The sequence below is a fragment of the Tupaia chinensis genome, unplaced genomic scaffold (genome assembly GCF_000334495.1).
Source record: "Tupaia chinensis unplaced genomic scaffold, TupChi_1.0 Scaffold000078_1, whole genome shotgun sequence".
Taxonomy (NCBI): domain Eukaryota; kingdom Metazoa; phylum Chordata; class Mammalia; order Scandentia; family Tupaiidae; genus Tupaia; species Tupaia belangeri.
This window is the reverse complement of record NW_006159539.1, coordinates 11,389,121-11,402,941: the sequence shown is the minus strand read 5'-3', so window position 1 is coordinate 11,402,941 and position 13,821 is coordinate 11,389,121. Positions and strand designations below refer to the sequence as shown.

General features: G+C 42.7%; 1 long non-coding RNA gene across 1 annotated transcript in view; it reads left to right on the top strand.

Annotated features, from left to right (window-relative positions):
- LOC102475450 (uncharacterized) overlaps positions 1 to 13,821 on the top strand; it is a 77,475-nt gene that overhangs the window by 25,764 nt on the left and 37,890 nt on the right. The window contains exon 2 of the long non-coding RNA XR_001369892.1: positions 3,601 to 3,749. This is a non-coding gene — a long non-coding RNA (uncharacterized LOC102475450). The remainder of the gene's footprint in view (positions 1 to 3,600; positions 3,750 to 13,821) is intronic.

The following is a 13,821-nucleotide window of genomic DNA, read 5'->3' as shown; positions in this document are numbered from 1 at the left end:
GTGTTTTTTTTTTTTTTTTTTTTTTTTTTTTTAGATTTTTGCTATAGGGTAAGTAAGCGTGCTCACCAGAGAAGGAGAGACAGAAAGCGAGAAATGATCCCCTGGTGGGGGTGATGTCATGCCGCAATCCCTTCTCCTGCATTCTCCTCTCAGGATTTAGGGTAAGCACGCACATGTGCTGGCATGAGTCTGAGACTCGAACCGTGGTTGACTGTATGAGAGTCCAGTACCTTATCTGCTACGCCACCTGCTGGTCTCTGAAGCTGTAGATGTTATCACTCAGAGAACAGCCTAATTGATTGTGTAGGATGCATTAGGATGTAGGTTTTCAGCTTGCCATACTTCCAAAATGATTTTGGAAAACAAATTAGAAAATGAAGGCTCTAGCATCAGCAGGTGGCGTAGTGGTTAAGGTACTGGACTCACACGTGGCGGACCATGGTTTGAGTTCTGGACCTGGAGGCTTGAAACTCATGCCGGGTACGTGTGCATGGGTACCCAAAATCCCCAGAGGAGAAGGGATTGTGGTGTGGCCATCCCCCCAGGGGGTGATTTCATACTTTCTCTCTCTCTGTCTCTCCAGAGAGCATATGCTTCCTATAGCAAAGACCTTCCTCAAGAAAAAAAAAAATGGCTCCTGGGGTCAGTCAGTGGTGTGGTGTTCAAGGCAGCTGGATCCCACATGGCTGACTCTGCAGCTGGAGTCCTGGGACCCGTGACTTGAGAGACACACCAGCTGTGTGTGCGTGCCCAAAATCCTGAGAGGAGAATGGAGGAGAAGGGCTTGCAGTGTGACTATTCTTTGGGGAGAAGATTTCTCATTTTCCTTTTCTATCTCTCTCTTTTCTCTAGTGAACACACATGCCCTATAGCAAATTGAACTGAGATTGGCCAGGTGAGAGTCCAGTGTCCTTCACCACCATGCCACCTGCCGACCCTGCCCTCAGCAAATTAAAAAAAAAAAAAAGGAAAGAAAATAAGAAAAGAAAGGCTCCTTGCCAGCTTTTGCTTAATTACCATAGCACTCCAATTTAATTCCATTTTTCAAAAAAGAATATTTTATTTAATTTTATTTATTCAATCTGTTATTTTAATTTGACCAGAGAGAGACACAAAGAGAGAGAGAGAGCAAAAATGAGAAAGCAAGCCACCAGGTCTGGGACTTGAACTGTGGTCGAACATGTGGGAGCCTGCAGCACCTTAATCATCATGCCACCTGCTGGCCTCCTAACTCCCTTTTTTAATACATTGTGGATTAATAGTAATAAATGTATATAGTAGAGTTATTATCATGAGAACAGTGCTGCTGAGAATGACTGGACATAGACTGTAGCAAATATAGATAATGGAGGATGGAGGGGGGGAGAAAAATTAAAAAGAGAGAGGCAGGACCAGCAGGTGGCGTGGTGGTTAAGGCACTGGACTCCCACATGGCTGACCATACTTCAAGTCCTGGACCAGGAGGCTTGGTTTCTCACTTTCCCTCTTTCGCTCTGTTTTACTCTGATGAAATAAAAAATATAAAAATAATAATCATGGGTAAAACTAAATAAATACTTTTTTTAAAAGAGAGAGAGAGAGAGAGAGGCATCTAGAATATTTGGCCAAAACTCTGAAGTCAACAGAAGTTTTTGGATGGTTTGAGACCAAGATGTAGGTTTCTCTCTCTGCAGAGTTGGACCAGCCCCATTTTATGGAACCTTGTCAATTCTAGAAGTTTTTGAAAATATTCATCCTGCTTTTAACATAATCCTGATGTTAAGGGCTTGATCTTGGCTGGGGTAAATAACCACAGGGGTCAAGTGGCAAGGAGAAAAAATGAACGGTATCTGTTATGGAAACACAGGCCAGGCAAATGCCACGGTACTGAAAACGCCAGTTGTTATTTAATGAATTCATTTATCTTTGAGAGATTTTTGCATTAGGGTGCATGCACTCACCAGAGAGAGAGAGACAGAGACACTGAGAGGGAAAGTGAGAAATCACCCCCTTTGAGAGGGAATGGCCATGCTGCAATCCCTTCTCCTCCATCCTCCTCCTGAGATCTTGGGTACGCACGCACACGTGCCCAATGTGAGTTTCAAGTCACCAGGTCCAGGACTCAAACTGCATCAGCCATGTGGGAGTCCAATGACTTAATTGCTATGCTATCTGCTGGCCCCAACAAGCCATTATTTTTACCTATAGTCATAGTGCATATGCATTCAGAGTTTTAACTATTACTATTATTTTTTCTTCTAGAGAGATCTTTGCCATAGGGTACGTGTTTGCCAGAAAGACAGAGAGAGACACAGAAACAGAAAGTGAGAAATCAATTCCCAGGGGGAGATGGCCATGCCGTAATCCCTTCTCCTCCATTCTCCACTTGGGATTTGGGGCACGCATGCACACTTGCCCAGCATGAGTTTCAAGCTGCTGAGTCCGGGACTTGAACTGTGGTCAGCCATGTGGGAGTCCAGCAACTTCACTACTATGCCATCTGCTGGTCCACGCTAAGTACATCAGGCCATCAAATTAGCGATAACCATGCACAGGGACTGAGTCCTTCTTTCAGTAGGTCTGTCACTGGGTAGCCATTTATTTATTTAAAGAATATTTTATTCAACTTTATTTATTTATTTATTTTAATTTGACCAGAGAGGGAGAGCGTGAAAGTGAGAGTGTGTGTGTGTGAGAGAGAGAGAAAGTGAGAAAGCAAGCTGCCAGGTCTGGGACTTGAACCATGGTCGACCATGTGGAAGTCTAGTGCCTTAACCACCAGGGCACGTGCCAGCTCCGTGGAAGGCGCTCTTTACCCAGTCATCCATCACGCACTTGATACAGAGCTAGGTTCTAAGGCAACTCGTAGATGATGCCATTCCAGACCCTTCACATGTCGACACCCTTATTTTCTGATCAACACGGGTCAAAAAAATCAACTTTATTTCATTTTGAAATTCTCTGACCCTGGTTTATCTCAACAATGGACTATTTTCTGCACGTTAATGTCAGAGCTTCCTGACATTAACAATGAGCTCACAAATTAACTGAGGGTTGATAGTAAGGTCTCACCTAAATGACACAGGGGCCACTGGGGACCAGACCAATTTTCTAGAATGAGGTTAGGATAAGTTGCTCTGTAGCAGTGCAAAGGTTGCCTGTGTAGAAGCACTTATTATTATTATTATTTATTAGTTAATTAATTTTTTTAAGGTTTTTGCCATAAGGTGCGTACACTGGCCAGAGAGAGACAGAGAGAGGAAAAGTGAGAAATCGCCCCCCCAGACAATATAGCCATGCTGCAATCCCTCCTCCTCCATTCTCCTCTCAGGATTTTGGGCATGCATGCACATGGGCCCAGCATGAGTTTCAAGCTACTGGGTCTGGGACTTGAACCATGGTCAGCCATGTGGGAGTCCAGTGTCTTAACCATCATGCCACCTGCTGGCCCCTAGATGCTGTTATTTAAATGTGAGTAGAAAGCAGGTGTTGAGAAGGGAGTCATTGTCTGCCTCTGATTCTGGATGGCTCCTTAGCACTATGATATTTCTTCATGTATAAACCAGAGATAATCTGCTTAAAATTTTGTTTTGTTTTGTTTTGTTTTGTTTTGCAATTCAGGGCCCGTAATGGAATCAAGAATCCTACCCTGGGGAGGAAGATTGGAGGGCACTGGTTCAACTTCCCAAGGAACCCAGAGATTTGGAGATGGGCAGATGGTCCAGCAGATGTAGACTGAGCCGCCTTCAGAACCTGCAAATTCACAGCAGGTAACCCAGATGTGGGTGGTCCAATTGGTCCTGACTGCCTAGAGAGCTGGAGGAGGAGGGCTTACTCTCCCAAGACTATGACCATTGGGGAACTTTGTTTTTAGAAAGTTCTCTGGGGCCAGCAGGTGGCATGATGGTTAAGGGCACTGGACTCCCACATGGCTGGGGGCAGTGGGACCTGGTGGCTTGCTTTCTCACTTTCTCTCTCTAATAAAATTAAAATAAATAAATAAAGTTAAATCAAATCATTTAAAAATAAGAGAAAGTTTTCTTTTGGGGCCAACAGGTGGCATGGTGAGTAAGGCACTGGACTCCCACGTATCTGACCGCAGTTTGAGTCCCCAATCTGGCAGCTTGCTTTCTCACTTTCTCTCTCTCTCTCTGTCTCACTCTGGTGAGTGCATGTGCTCTACAGCAAAATTTAAAGAAGTAAAATAAAAATAAATAATTCTAAAAAAAAAAAAAAGTTAAAAAAAAGAAAGTTCTCTTTATTGTATGGGAGCAAACATCAGTGTCTCCGGAACATTTCCTTTGGGTCTGATTCTGTCCCCAGGAGCTATAACTGAATTTCATCCCTTTACCATTTAACAGACCTCCAAACACTAGAAGATAACTTTGTTTTTAAAGAATTATTTTATTTAACTTTATCCGTTTTAATTTGACCAGAGAGGGACAGAGTGAGAGAGAGTGAGACAAGAGGGGGAGGAAAATTGAGAAAGCAAGTTTGCCATGTCCGGGACTCAAACCATGGTTGGTCATATTGGAGACCAGCACCCTTAACCACCATGCCACCTGCCAGCCCTGAAGATAATCTTCATAGTCCTTGATCTACTGCTTTTTGTTTTACTGGCTAAATTTTCCAGTTCCCCAGATGTTATGGGAACAAGAGGCCTTGTTTTCTTGAATTGACCTGGGCTTGCCAGTTTCTTAAGACATGTTCTGAAATGAAGGACCAGCAGTTGGCATAATGGCTACGTCGCTAGACTCCCATGTAGTCGACTGTAGTTTGAGTCCCGGACCCGGTGGCTTAAATTTCAAGCTGGGTGTGTGTGTGCGTGCGTGCCCAAGATCCCGAGAGGAAAATGGAGGAGAAGGGATTGTGGCGTGGCCATCCCCCCTAGGGAGTGATTTCTTGCTTTCTGTCTCTCTGTCTCTATCTATCTTTCTGGTGAGCTCACATGCCCTGTAGCAAAAAACTCTTAAAAAAAAAAAAGAAGGCATGTTTTGAAATGTATAAAAATACTCAGAAGTTTACGTGACCAACATGGATTGTCTCCATCCTGTAATGAAACTGACTTCAAATGAAGCCCTTCGTTAGGGAGGAGCCCCATACCCTGAAGTCCGATCTCAATCATGTGGGGATTGTAGAGGGGATTTATTGCATTTAAGGCTGTCTCATGTGTATCCCCATTAAATTTCATTTGGTTTTGGCTTTTGGTAGCTTCCCGAGTATGTCTCTCTTTTCTGTTCCTTTACAAATTGCCTAACATTAAAAAAAATATATACATAGTTTTTCCTTACAATTGCACTAAATGTTGCAGACGCCAAGGTTTCTGGAGCTTCTGGGGTCTTCACTGTCACTACTGATTATGTTGAAAATACTTGCATGTTTATTTCTTGAATTAGCTCCTAAATAGAGGTTAACAGCGGGGTCTCTAAACTAGCTGTATCTGGGTTTAAACCCTGGTCTGCCAGTAGACCAAGGTTGTGGCCATGGGCACATCAATTAATCTACTGGCACTTCGGTTTCCTCACCTGCGAATTGGAAGTCAGAGCATAGACAGTACACTTGGTTGTTTTGATGATTAAGTGAGTTAATACAGGTAAGGTGCTTAGACTAGAGCCTGGAACAAAGCTTGTATTATTTATTAAAAAGCTTAAAAAAAATCAAGATACGATCCCTAAGGATGGGGGAATTCAGAGGCCAGCAAATGGTGCGGTAGTTAAAGTGCTGGTCTCTCACATGGCCAACCACCATTAGAGTCCTGGACCTGGTGGCTTGCTTCATCTCTCTTTTCCTCTCTCTGTCTCTCTCTGATGAGTGCACCTGCCCTAGAACAAATTAAAAAATAAATAAATAAAATTAGATATGTAATTCTTAAAAAAAAAAAAAAGATTCAATTCTACAGTAGGATTTACTGTGGTCAAGTTTTGGGTTCAGAAACACCACCAGGTGGCATGGTGGTTAAGGCACTGGACACTCCCACATGGCCAAACATGGTTTGAGTCCCAGACCTGGTGGCTTGCTTTCTCATTTTCTCTCTTCCTTTCTGGTCAAATTAAAAAAAAAAAAAACCCATAAGTGAGTAAATAAATGAAAAGTAAATGATTCTTTTTAAAAAAATCCCTAAGGATGGGGATCTAGAACTATGTCTAGAATATATCTCAATACCACAGTATTGAGAATATGAATAAATGAGTTACCATAATGTTCTTGAAATTGTGTGTACGCAGATAATATAATCAATGCAATGGTTTTTTTTTTTTCTTTTATATTTTTGTCATAGGGCACATGTGGTTGGTGGAGACAGAGACAGAGAGAGGGAAAGTGAGAAATCACCCCCCCCCACCCTGAGGGAATGGCCATGCCACAATCCCTTCTCCATTTACCTCTTGGGATTTTGGGCATGCACACACACACATGCCTGGCATGATCCTCAAGTCACCAGGTCCGGGACTTGAACCACAGTCAGCCATATGGGAATTCAGTTAGTAAACTGCAGGTCCCATTGGTGCTATGGTTTCTAATGCTCACAGATCTTTGGTAGTATGATAAAGAAGAGGTCTTAACCATGGAAAGAGAAGTTGTTTACATTCAAAATCAGACCATCTCCAGGGAGGTTATTGGCTGTTAATCTTTCTGTGAACGGTAACAGCATCAGTGTCTTCATGCTAATCCGTCATCGGTCCACTTAACGTGGAAGACCAGAAAATCACTCGACTTGAAAAAGAGGACACGTTTCACGTAGTTTGTGTATAAACTAGTCGGAGAGTGGATGCTGTCTATTTGTAGTATAAAAAGGAGCTTACAGGATTGGCAGGTGGTGTGGTGGTTAAGATAGTTAGAGTCCCACATGGCCAACTATGGTTTGAGTCCTGGACCTGGTGCTTGCTTTCCCACTTTCCCTCTTGCTCTCTCTGTTTCTCTCTGATAAAATAATAGAAAGAAAGAAGGAAAGAAAGAAAGAAAGAAAGAAAGAAAGAAAGAAAGAAAGAAAGAAAGAAAGAAAAGAAAGAAAGAAAGAAAGAAAGAAAGAAAGAAGGGGGGGAGGGAGGGAGGGAGGGAGGGAGGAAGGGAGGAAGGAAAGGGAGGAAGGAAAGAGAAGAGAAGGAAGGAAGAAAGAGAGAGAAAGAAAGAAAGTTAAAAAAATTTTAAAACGAGAGCTTAAACAAAGAACACTAGTGTTACTTAGATTTTCATTTTGTTTAAACTTTTGCTGATTCCCAGGCTATACGCAGACTCATTTAAAATATGTATGTTAAAATCTTTTTGGGGGAACCAGCAGATGGTGTAATGGTTATGTTGCTGGACTCCCATGTAGTCTGCTGCAGTTCAAGTCCTGGACCTGGACACTTGTGCCAGGTGCGTGTGCGTGCGTGCCCAAGATCCCAAGAGGAGAGGAGGGGAGCAAGGGACGCGGCATGGCCATCCCCCCTGGGGGGTGATTTCTTGCTTTCTGTCTTTCTGTCTTTTTCTGTCTCTCTGTCTCTTTCTGTCTCTCTGGTGAGCACACATACCCTATAGCAAGAATCTCTCCTAAAAAGAAAATTTTTGTTTTGTTGTAGGGTATGTGTGCTTGCCTGAGACAGAGAGAGATAGAGAAAGGTGGAAAATGAGAAATCACCTCCTCTCCTGCCAGGAGATGGCCATGCCACAATCCCTTTTCCTCCATTCTCCTCTTGGGATTTTGTGCACACATGCACATGTACCTGGCATGGCTTTCAAGCCACCAGGTCTAGGACTTGAACCGCCGAGTCAGTCATACGGGACCCAGCCACCTTAACCTCCATGCCACCTGCTGGCCTGCTACAAAAATGTCTTCAACATTATGCGCTGTGTGAGAGGCTCTCTTCCTATCTTTCCATTAACAACAAAAGTGACACCATCCAGGTAAGTTTTGATGTAAGTGTATGGCAACGCGACTGGTCTCTTGGTTCAACTCCATGTGTTAAATCCAGTTCTCATTGGATTGAAAATTTCCATCTTGCCAAGCTATCTTTCACACGTAACTCCCTTTGAACTTCCGGCCATGCTAATTTATTTTTTCCTCTCTCTATATTCATATAGTCGAGCTCAAAGAATAGAACTCACCGGTGTTTTCTCCTTTGTGTGTGTTCAATAGGTAGCCTGGAGCAATTACCTACTGCGAGACCTGGGAGGAGCCTTGCTGTGGGAGTAGGGGCCACCGGTAACATGATCTGTGGTTGTCGTGTGTGTACTGTCCTAACATTTTTGACAGCAGGCCCTCCTAAGTGGGTGTAGCAAGTCATTGGAAACGTGTACACAAACTGCCCTCTCCTTTACACACTGCCTATATCATACCCATAATCTCCCCAGGCAGATCTGCTATTACACTCAGCGGGCCAGGGGCTGCCCGTGCTCACAGACGCACCACTCCCACCGACCGTGCCACGGAGATACTTCAATGGGAGTTGTCAGCAGCATAAATTTAGCCCTGGTACCGTCAGGACCACAGCGGGCGCAGCTAAACAGAGAGACCTGGCTGTGTGTTTAAAAAGGCAGAAGAAGAACAAAAAAGCTGCCAGGTTTCATAAGAAATCTCATCTCTAGAGCATTAAGAACGGTAGCCCGATTCTCACCACACGCTTGATCCTCATCCCACAAGCTGCGGATCCCAGGCGGAGACTTGGAAGTAGCAAAAACAGAGTGGGCATTTAAAAAAAAAAAAAAGTCTGCTACAGGGCATAAAACAGGGCTTTGCATTCAGCCTTATTATGTGAGGGGGAAAAATTCCCCACAGAGGATCTTCAGAGCATTTATTTATCAAAATGTAAAGGAACGATGAACTTCTTTAAACGCAGAAAATTTAAAATACATAATATGACAGAGAGGCTGGGTTTTTGAAAGTTGCTATCCAGTTTGAATCACACATTGGTAGGGGCGGTATAATATATGCCGTTGTGATCGTTGCTCTATTCGATATTTCATAACGCTTTCCAGCCTGGTATCTAATGTGATGTTTTGGGGAGGCCTTTTTTTGGCCTCTCAGATATCCCCAAATGTTATCTTCTCAGTGATCACGTGTTACTGAACCCCAAACCTGACCACAGTAAATGCTATTGTAGAACTGAATCTTTATTTATTTATTTTTTTTAAGAATTACTTCTCTGATTTTGTTTATTATTATTATTTTTAAACATTTGCTATATGGCAAGTGTGCTCATCAGAGAGACAGAGAGAGGGACGGTGAGAGAAAGCAAAAGCCGCCAGGTTCTAATGGTGGCTGGCCATGTGGGAGTCCAGCACTTTAACCACTGCACCACCCGCTGGCACCAGAATCTTTCTTTTTTTTTTTTTAAGAGAGACTTTTACTATAGGGCGCATGTGCTCGCCAGAGAGACAGACACAGAAAGCAAGAAATCACGCCCCCCCACCCCCACCCCCAGGTGGATGGCCATACCACACTCCTTTCTCCTGTATTCTCTTCTCCAGATTTGGACACACACACACACACATGCACCCGGTGTGAGTTTAAACCACTGGGTCCAGGACTTGAACCGTGGTTGACTACATGGAAGTCCAGTAACATAACCATTGCGCCTTCTGCTGGTGCTGCTAAATCTTTTTTTTTTTTTTTTTTTTTTTTTTTAATGTATAGGCTTATTATTTGCTATAGAACATGTACGCTCACCACAGAGAGGCAAGAGAGGAAAAGTGAGAAGTCCCATGCCATAATTCTTTCTCCTCCAGTCCCCTTTTAGGATTTTGGGCATGTATACACAATTGCCTGGTGTGATGTTCAAGCCGCCAGGTCTGGGACTCAAACCACATAGCTGACTATGTGAGATCCAGGGTCTTAATCTCCATACCACCTACTGGCCCCTCTAACATGATTTTTGGGGAGGCCTTTTCTTGGACTCTGAGACATCTCCAAATGATATGTTCTTTTTTCTTTAAGAATTATTTTAATTTAATTTGACCAAAGAGAGACAGAGAGAGAGAGAGAGAGAGAAAGAGAGAGAGAGAGAAAGTGAAAAAGCAAGCTGCCGGGTCTGGGACTAGAACCATGGTTAGCCATGCGGGAGTCCAGCACCTTAACCACCACACCACCTGCCAGCCCCAAGATGGCATCCTCTAAGTGATCAGGGATTACTGACCCCAAACTTTGACTCCAGTAAATGCCGGAATTGAATCCTTACTCCTTATAGGCATGGCCCTCAGCATGGTAAACAATGATGTCTATTCAGATTCTTAGGAAGTGTTGTCGTCTGGCAAGCAGAGCCTATGTCTGAATCCCAGATTCACGGCACAAGCACTGTGTCTTGAGCATGGTGCTTCCCATCTGCACGCCCTGTTTTTCTCCTCCGTATCCTGAATTCAACAATAACTGCTTCCTAGTGACCGCAAGGACACCGTCAGAAGGGACGTGAGAAAGCACTTACCATAACGGGCACGCTACCGTAAACATCCGTGTGGTGTCCCATACGCTTAGGGTATGGCATAGCTTTTTTTATTAAGCTCTTTAAAAAAATTATTAAGTAATAGTAATAATAATAATTATTTTTAAAAGAATGATTTATTTTATTATTATTTTTCAGTTTTGACAGAGAGACACAGAGAGAGAGAGAGACAGAGAGAGAGAGAGACAGAGAGAGAGAGAACAAGCTGCTGGGTCCAGGACCTGAACTACGGTAGACCAGCACCTTTAACAACCACACCACCTGCCAGCCCCTTAAATAATTATTTTATTTAACTTTATTTATTTATTTTAAAAGTTGACCAGAGAGGAACAGAGTGAGGAAAGGGGATGGGACGAGAAAGCAAACCACCAGGTCCGGGACTCAAACCACAGTCAGCCAGGTGGGAGTCCAGCGTCCTTAACCACCATGCCACCTGCTGGCCCCAAAACAATAATGAGTAATATTATTGTTTTGTAGTTTGACCAGAGAATGAGAGAGAGAGAGGGAAAGTGAGAAAGCAAGCAGGCAGGTCTGGGACTCAAATCATGGTCAGCTATGTGGCAGTCCAGTGCCTTAACCACTATGCCACCTGCTGGCCTCAAAGTTTCCTTCTACTTCTTCCCACACACATTCTAATAAGTTAAGGCACATGCATGCCTAAGAAAAATAAGAAAAATACTGCCTTTAATAAATAACTTAATTCAATAATATACCATGAATAATAAATGACTACACATTTTGCAAAACATATTTAAATGTAACGCTTATCCTGGGACCAGTAGTTAGTGTGATGGCTATGTCACTGGGCTCCCATGTAGTCGACCGTGGTTCAAGTCCCGGACCCAGTGGCTTAAACTCATGCTGGGCGTGTGTGTGTGTGTGCGTGTCCAAGATCCCAAGAGGAGAATGGAGGAGAAGTCATTGCGGCGTGGCCAGCCCCCCGGGGGGTTGATTTCTCACTTTCTGTCTCTCTGTCTCTCTCTGTTTTCTTGGCGAGCACATGCACCCTATAGCAAAAACCTCTCCAAGACAAAACAAAACAAAAAGAAAAAAAGTAACACTCCTTTGCTTATTCATATAGAACAGATAAGAATGATCTATGTAAAAAGAAAAAGAAAAAAAAAAAGGCAAGAAGCCAAATTAGACAGTTAAGTCTGATGAATGCTATTCTAGAGGAGATTTTAACAGAGTTTAGGATTTCTGCCTCTCTATTAATGTACGGAGGTCAGGGGCAATGACCAGTAAGAAGGTGCATGCAGGGGCCAGCAGGTAACATGGTAGTTAGGATGCTGGATTTCCACACAGTCGATAAGAGTTTGAGTCCTGGACCTGGCAACTTGAAAATCTAGCTGTGCATGCCCAGAATCCCTGGAGGAGAATGGAAGAGAAGGGATTGCAGTGTGGCCATACCCCCAGGGCAGGGGGGAGGGATGATTTTTCACTTTCCCTCTCACTGTCTCTCTCTCTGTCTCTCTCCAGCAAGTGCACTAACCCTATAACAAAAACCTAAAAAAAGAGGAGAAGATGAATGCATAATTAATTCAAAGTTCACATGGATTTTCTTTCTCAGTTTGTGACACGAAAAGTTGAATGCAATTCTGTTAATACTATAAAACCAGTATGTTTCATGATAATGAATTTAGATACAGAAAGCTATCTCGTTCCTTAATATATTTGATGTCCTTGTCATTTCTTTACTCTTTATTATTTTTTTTTAATTTAAAGAATCATTTATTTAATTTCATTTGTTATTATTAGTTTTTCAATTTGACCAGAGAGAGACAGAAGGAAAGTGAGAAAGCAAGCTGCCAGGTCCAGGACTCGAACCATGGGCGGCCATGGGGGAGTCCAGCGCCTTAACCACCACATCACCTGCTGGCCCCAATTTCTTTATGCTTTAAAAAAATAGTTCACAATGCAGGATCCCTCGTTTAGAGTCAAATTAATCATGTGCTAAAAAAATTACATCACTCTAAAAAGACTTCCACTCAATTCTAAAAAAGGGAGTCTAGGTCACATTTAAAAAAATCATGCAGTCTTAAGTATGAAAAAGTGCAATAGGTTATTTTCAAAAATATGAATAATTCAATACAGAATACTGCATTTTAAAAAATATATTGTCCAATATAAAAATGTTGCTTTATCATTGCTAAGTAAACTCCCCTTGGCACTTTTAACTCCCAGACAGCTCAGATAGAAGATTCAATGATGATGGGGCCACCAGGTGGAATGGTGGTTAAAGTGCTGGACTCCCACATGGCCGAATGGGGTTTGAGTCCCAGACCTGACAGTTTGCTTTCTCTCTCTCTTTGGTGAGTACATGTGCCCTAGAGCAAATTAAAAAACAATAATAATAATAATAAAATTAAGTAAATACTTCTTTAAAAAATAAGCTATGATGAGATTTTTATTAGAAGAAAATAATAATGAAAGTTGAATACATTTGAAAAGAGCACATGGATGTTTTTTGCATGTGTATGGGTGGAGAAGTTGATTTTTTTTTTAGTTCACAAAGCGATCTCTGGTTTGAAGCAGTATTTAGAAAATGTTGGAAGGAAAGGAGAAAAAACGAACAAGATTCACATAAAATCCCGGGGCTTTGAAGACTGTGTGGTGTGAGAATTTGCTAGTGGTGACTAACTACTTGTATTTATGTAATCAAATCTGGAAGAAAAAAAAAACACAGAGCTTACGTTAAACATACATTTAGGTGTTAAAACATGCTTAGAGGGTATACAAAATTGATATACAAGTGTATATTAAAAAATATATTTTTTCTTATTAAAGATAGTAGAGAAAGAATGCAACCCAGGTCTCCTTCTGCCTTTTGAACTTGTTTGCTCTTGAATCGGGCCTGCCATACGGGTGCCTCAAGTTCTGGCTGATGGTGTGGCCAGTGACTCTTGCTTGACAGAAGTCCTTTTGCAAAAACGCGGTGCTTTCCCTGCTCAACCACATTTTATTCCTCCTCCTCCTCCTCCCCCTCCCACGCCTGTCCAATCACACTGTTGCATCAGCCTGGATCGAACTGATTTAGGACAGTAAGTATTTCCTCCAAAATTAAATCCCCCATGAAAACCGAACAGGACCAACGACGGCGTCGCAAAAGCCTGGTGGGAAAAGTGCCAAAAAGGAGACCTAAAATAAAGGCCAGATCCTTTCTATCAGGGAGAAGGGGAAAAGGGTCAGAGAGAGAGAGAAGCGAAAGGAAAAGCAGGGCAGGAGGAGAGACCTAAATTAGAACAAGAGGCAATGTTTATTAATAACCTTACTGACCCACGGGCCCCTGACACAAAATACATTAAGTATTCTTGGGACACTCTGGTCTGTCACTCACAGGAGGAGCAAATAAAATGGTGTTGGAAGCTGCACACTTTCTGGGAACAGATAAAAAGGGGGGTGGGGAGTCACAATGAGGTGAAGGTGTAGA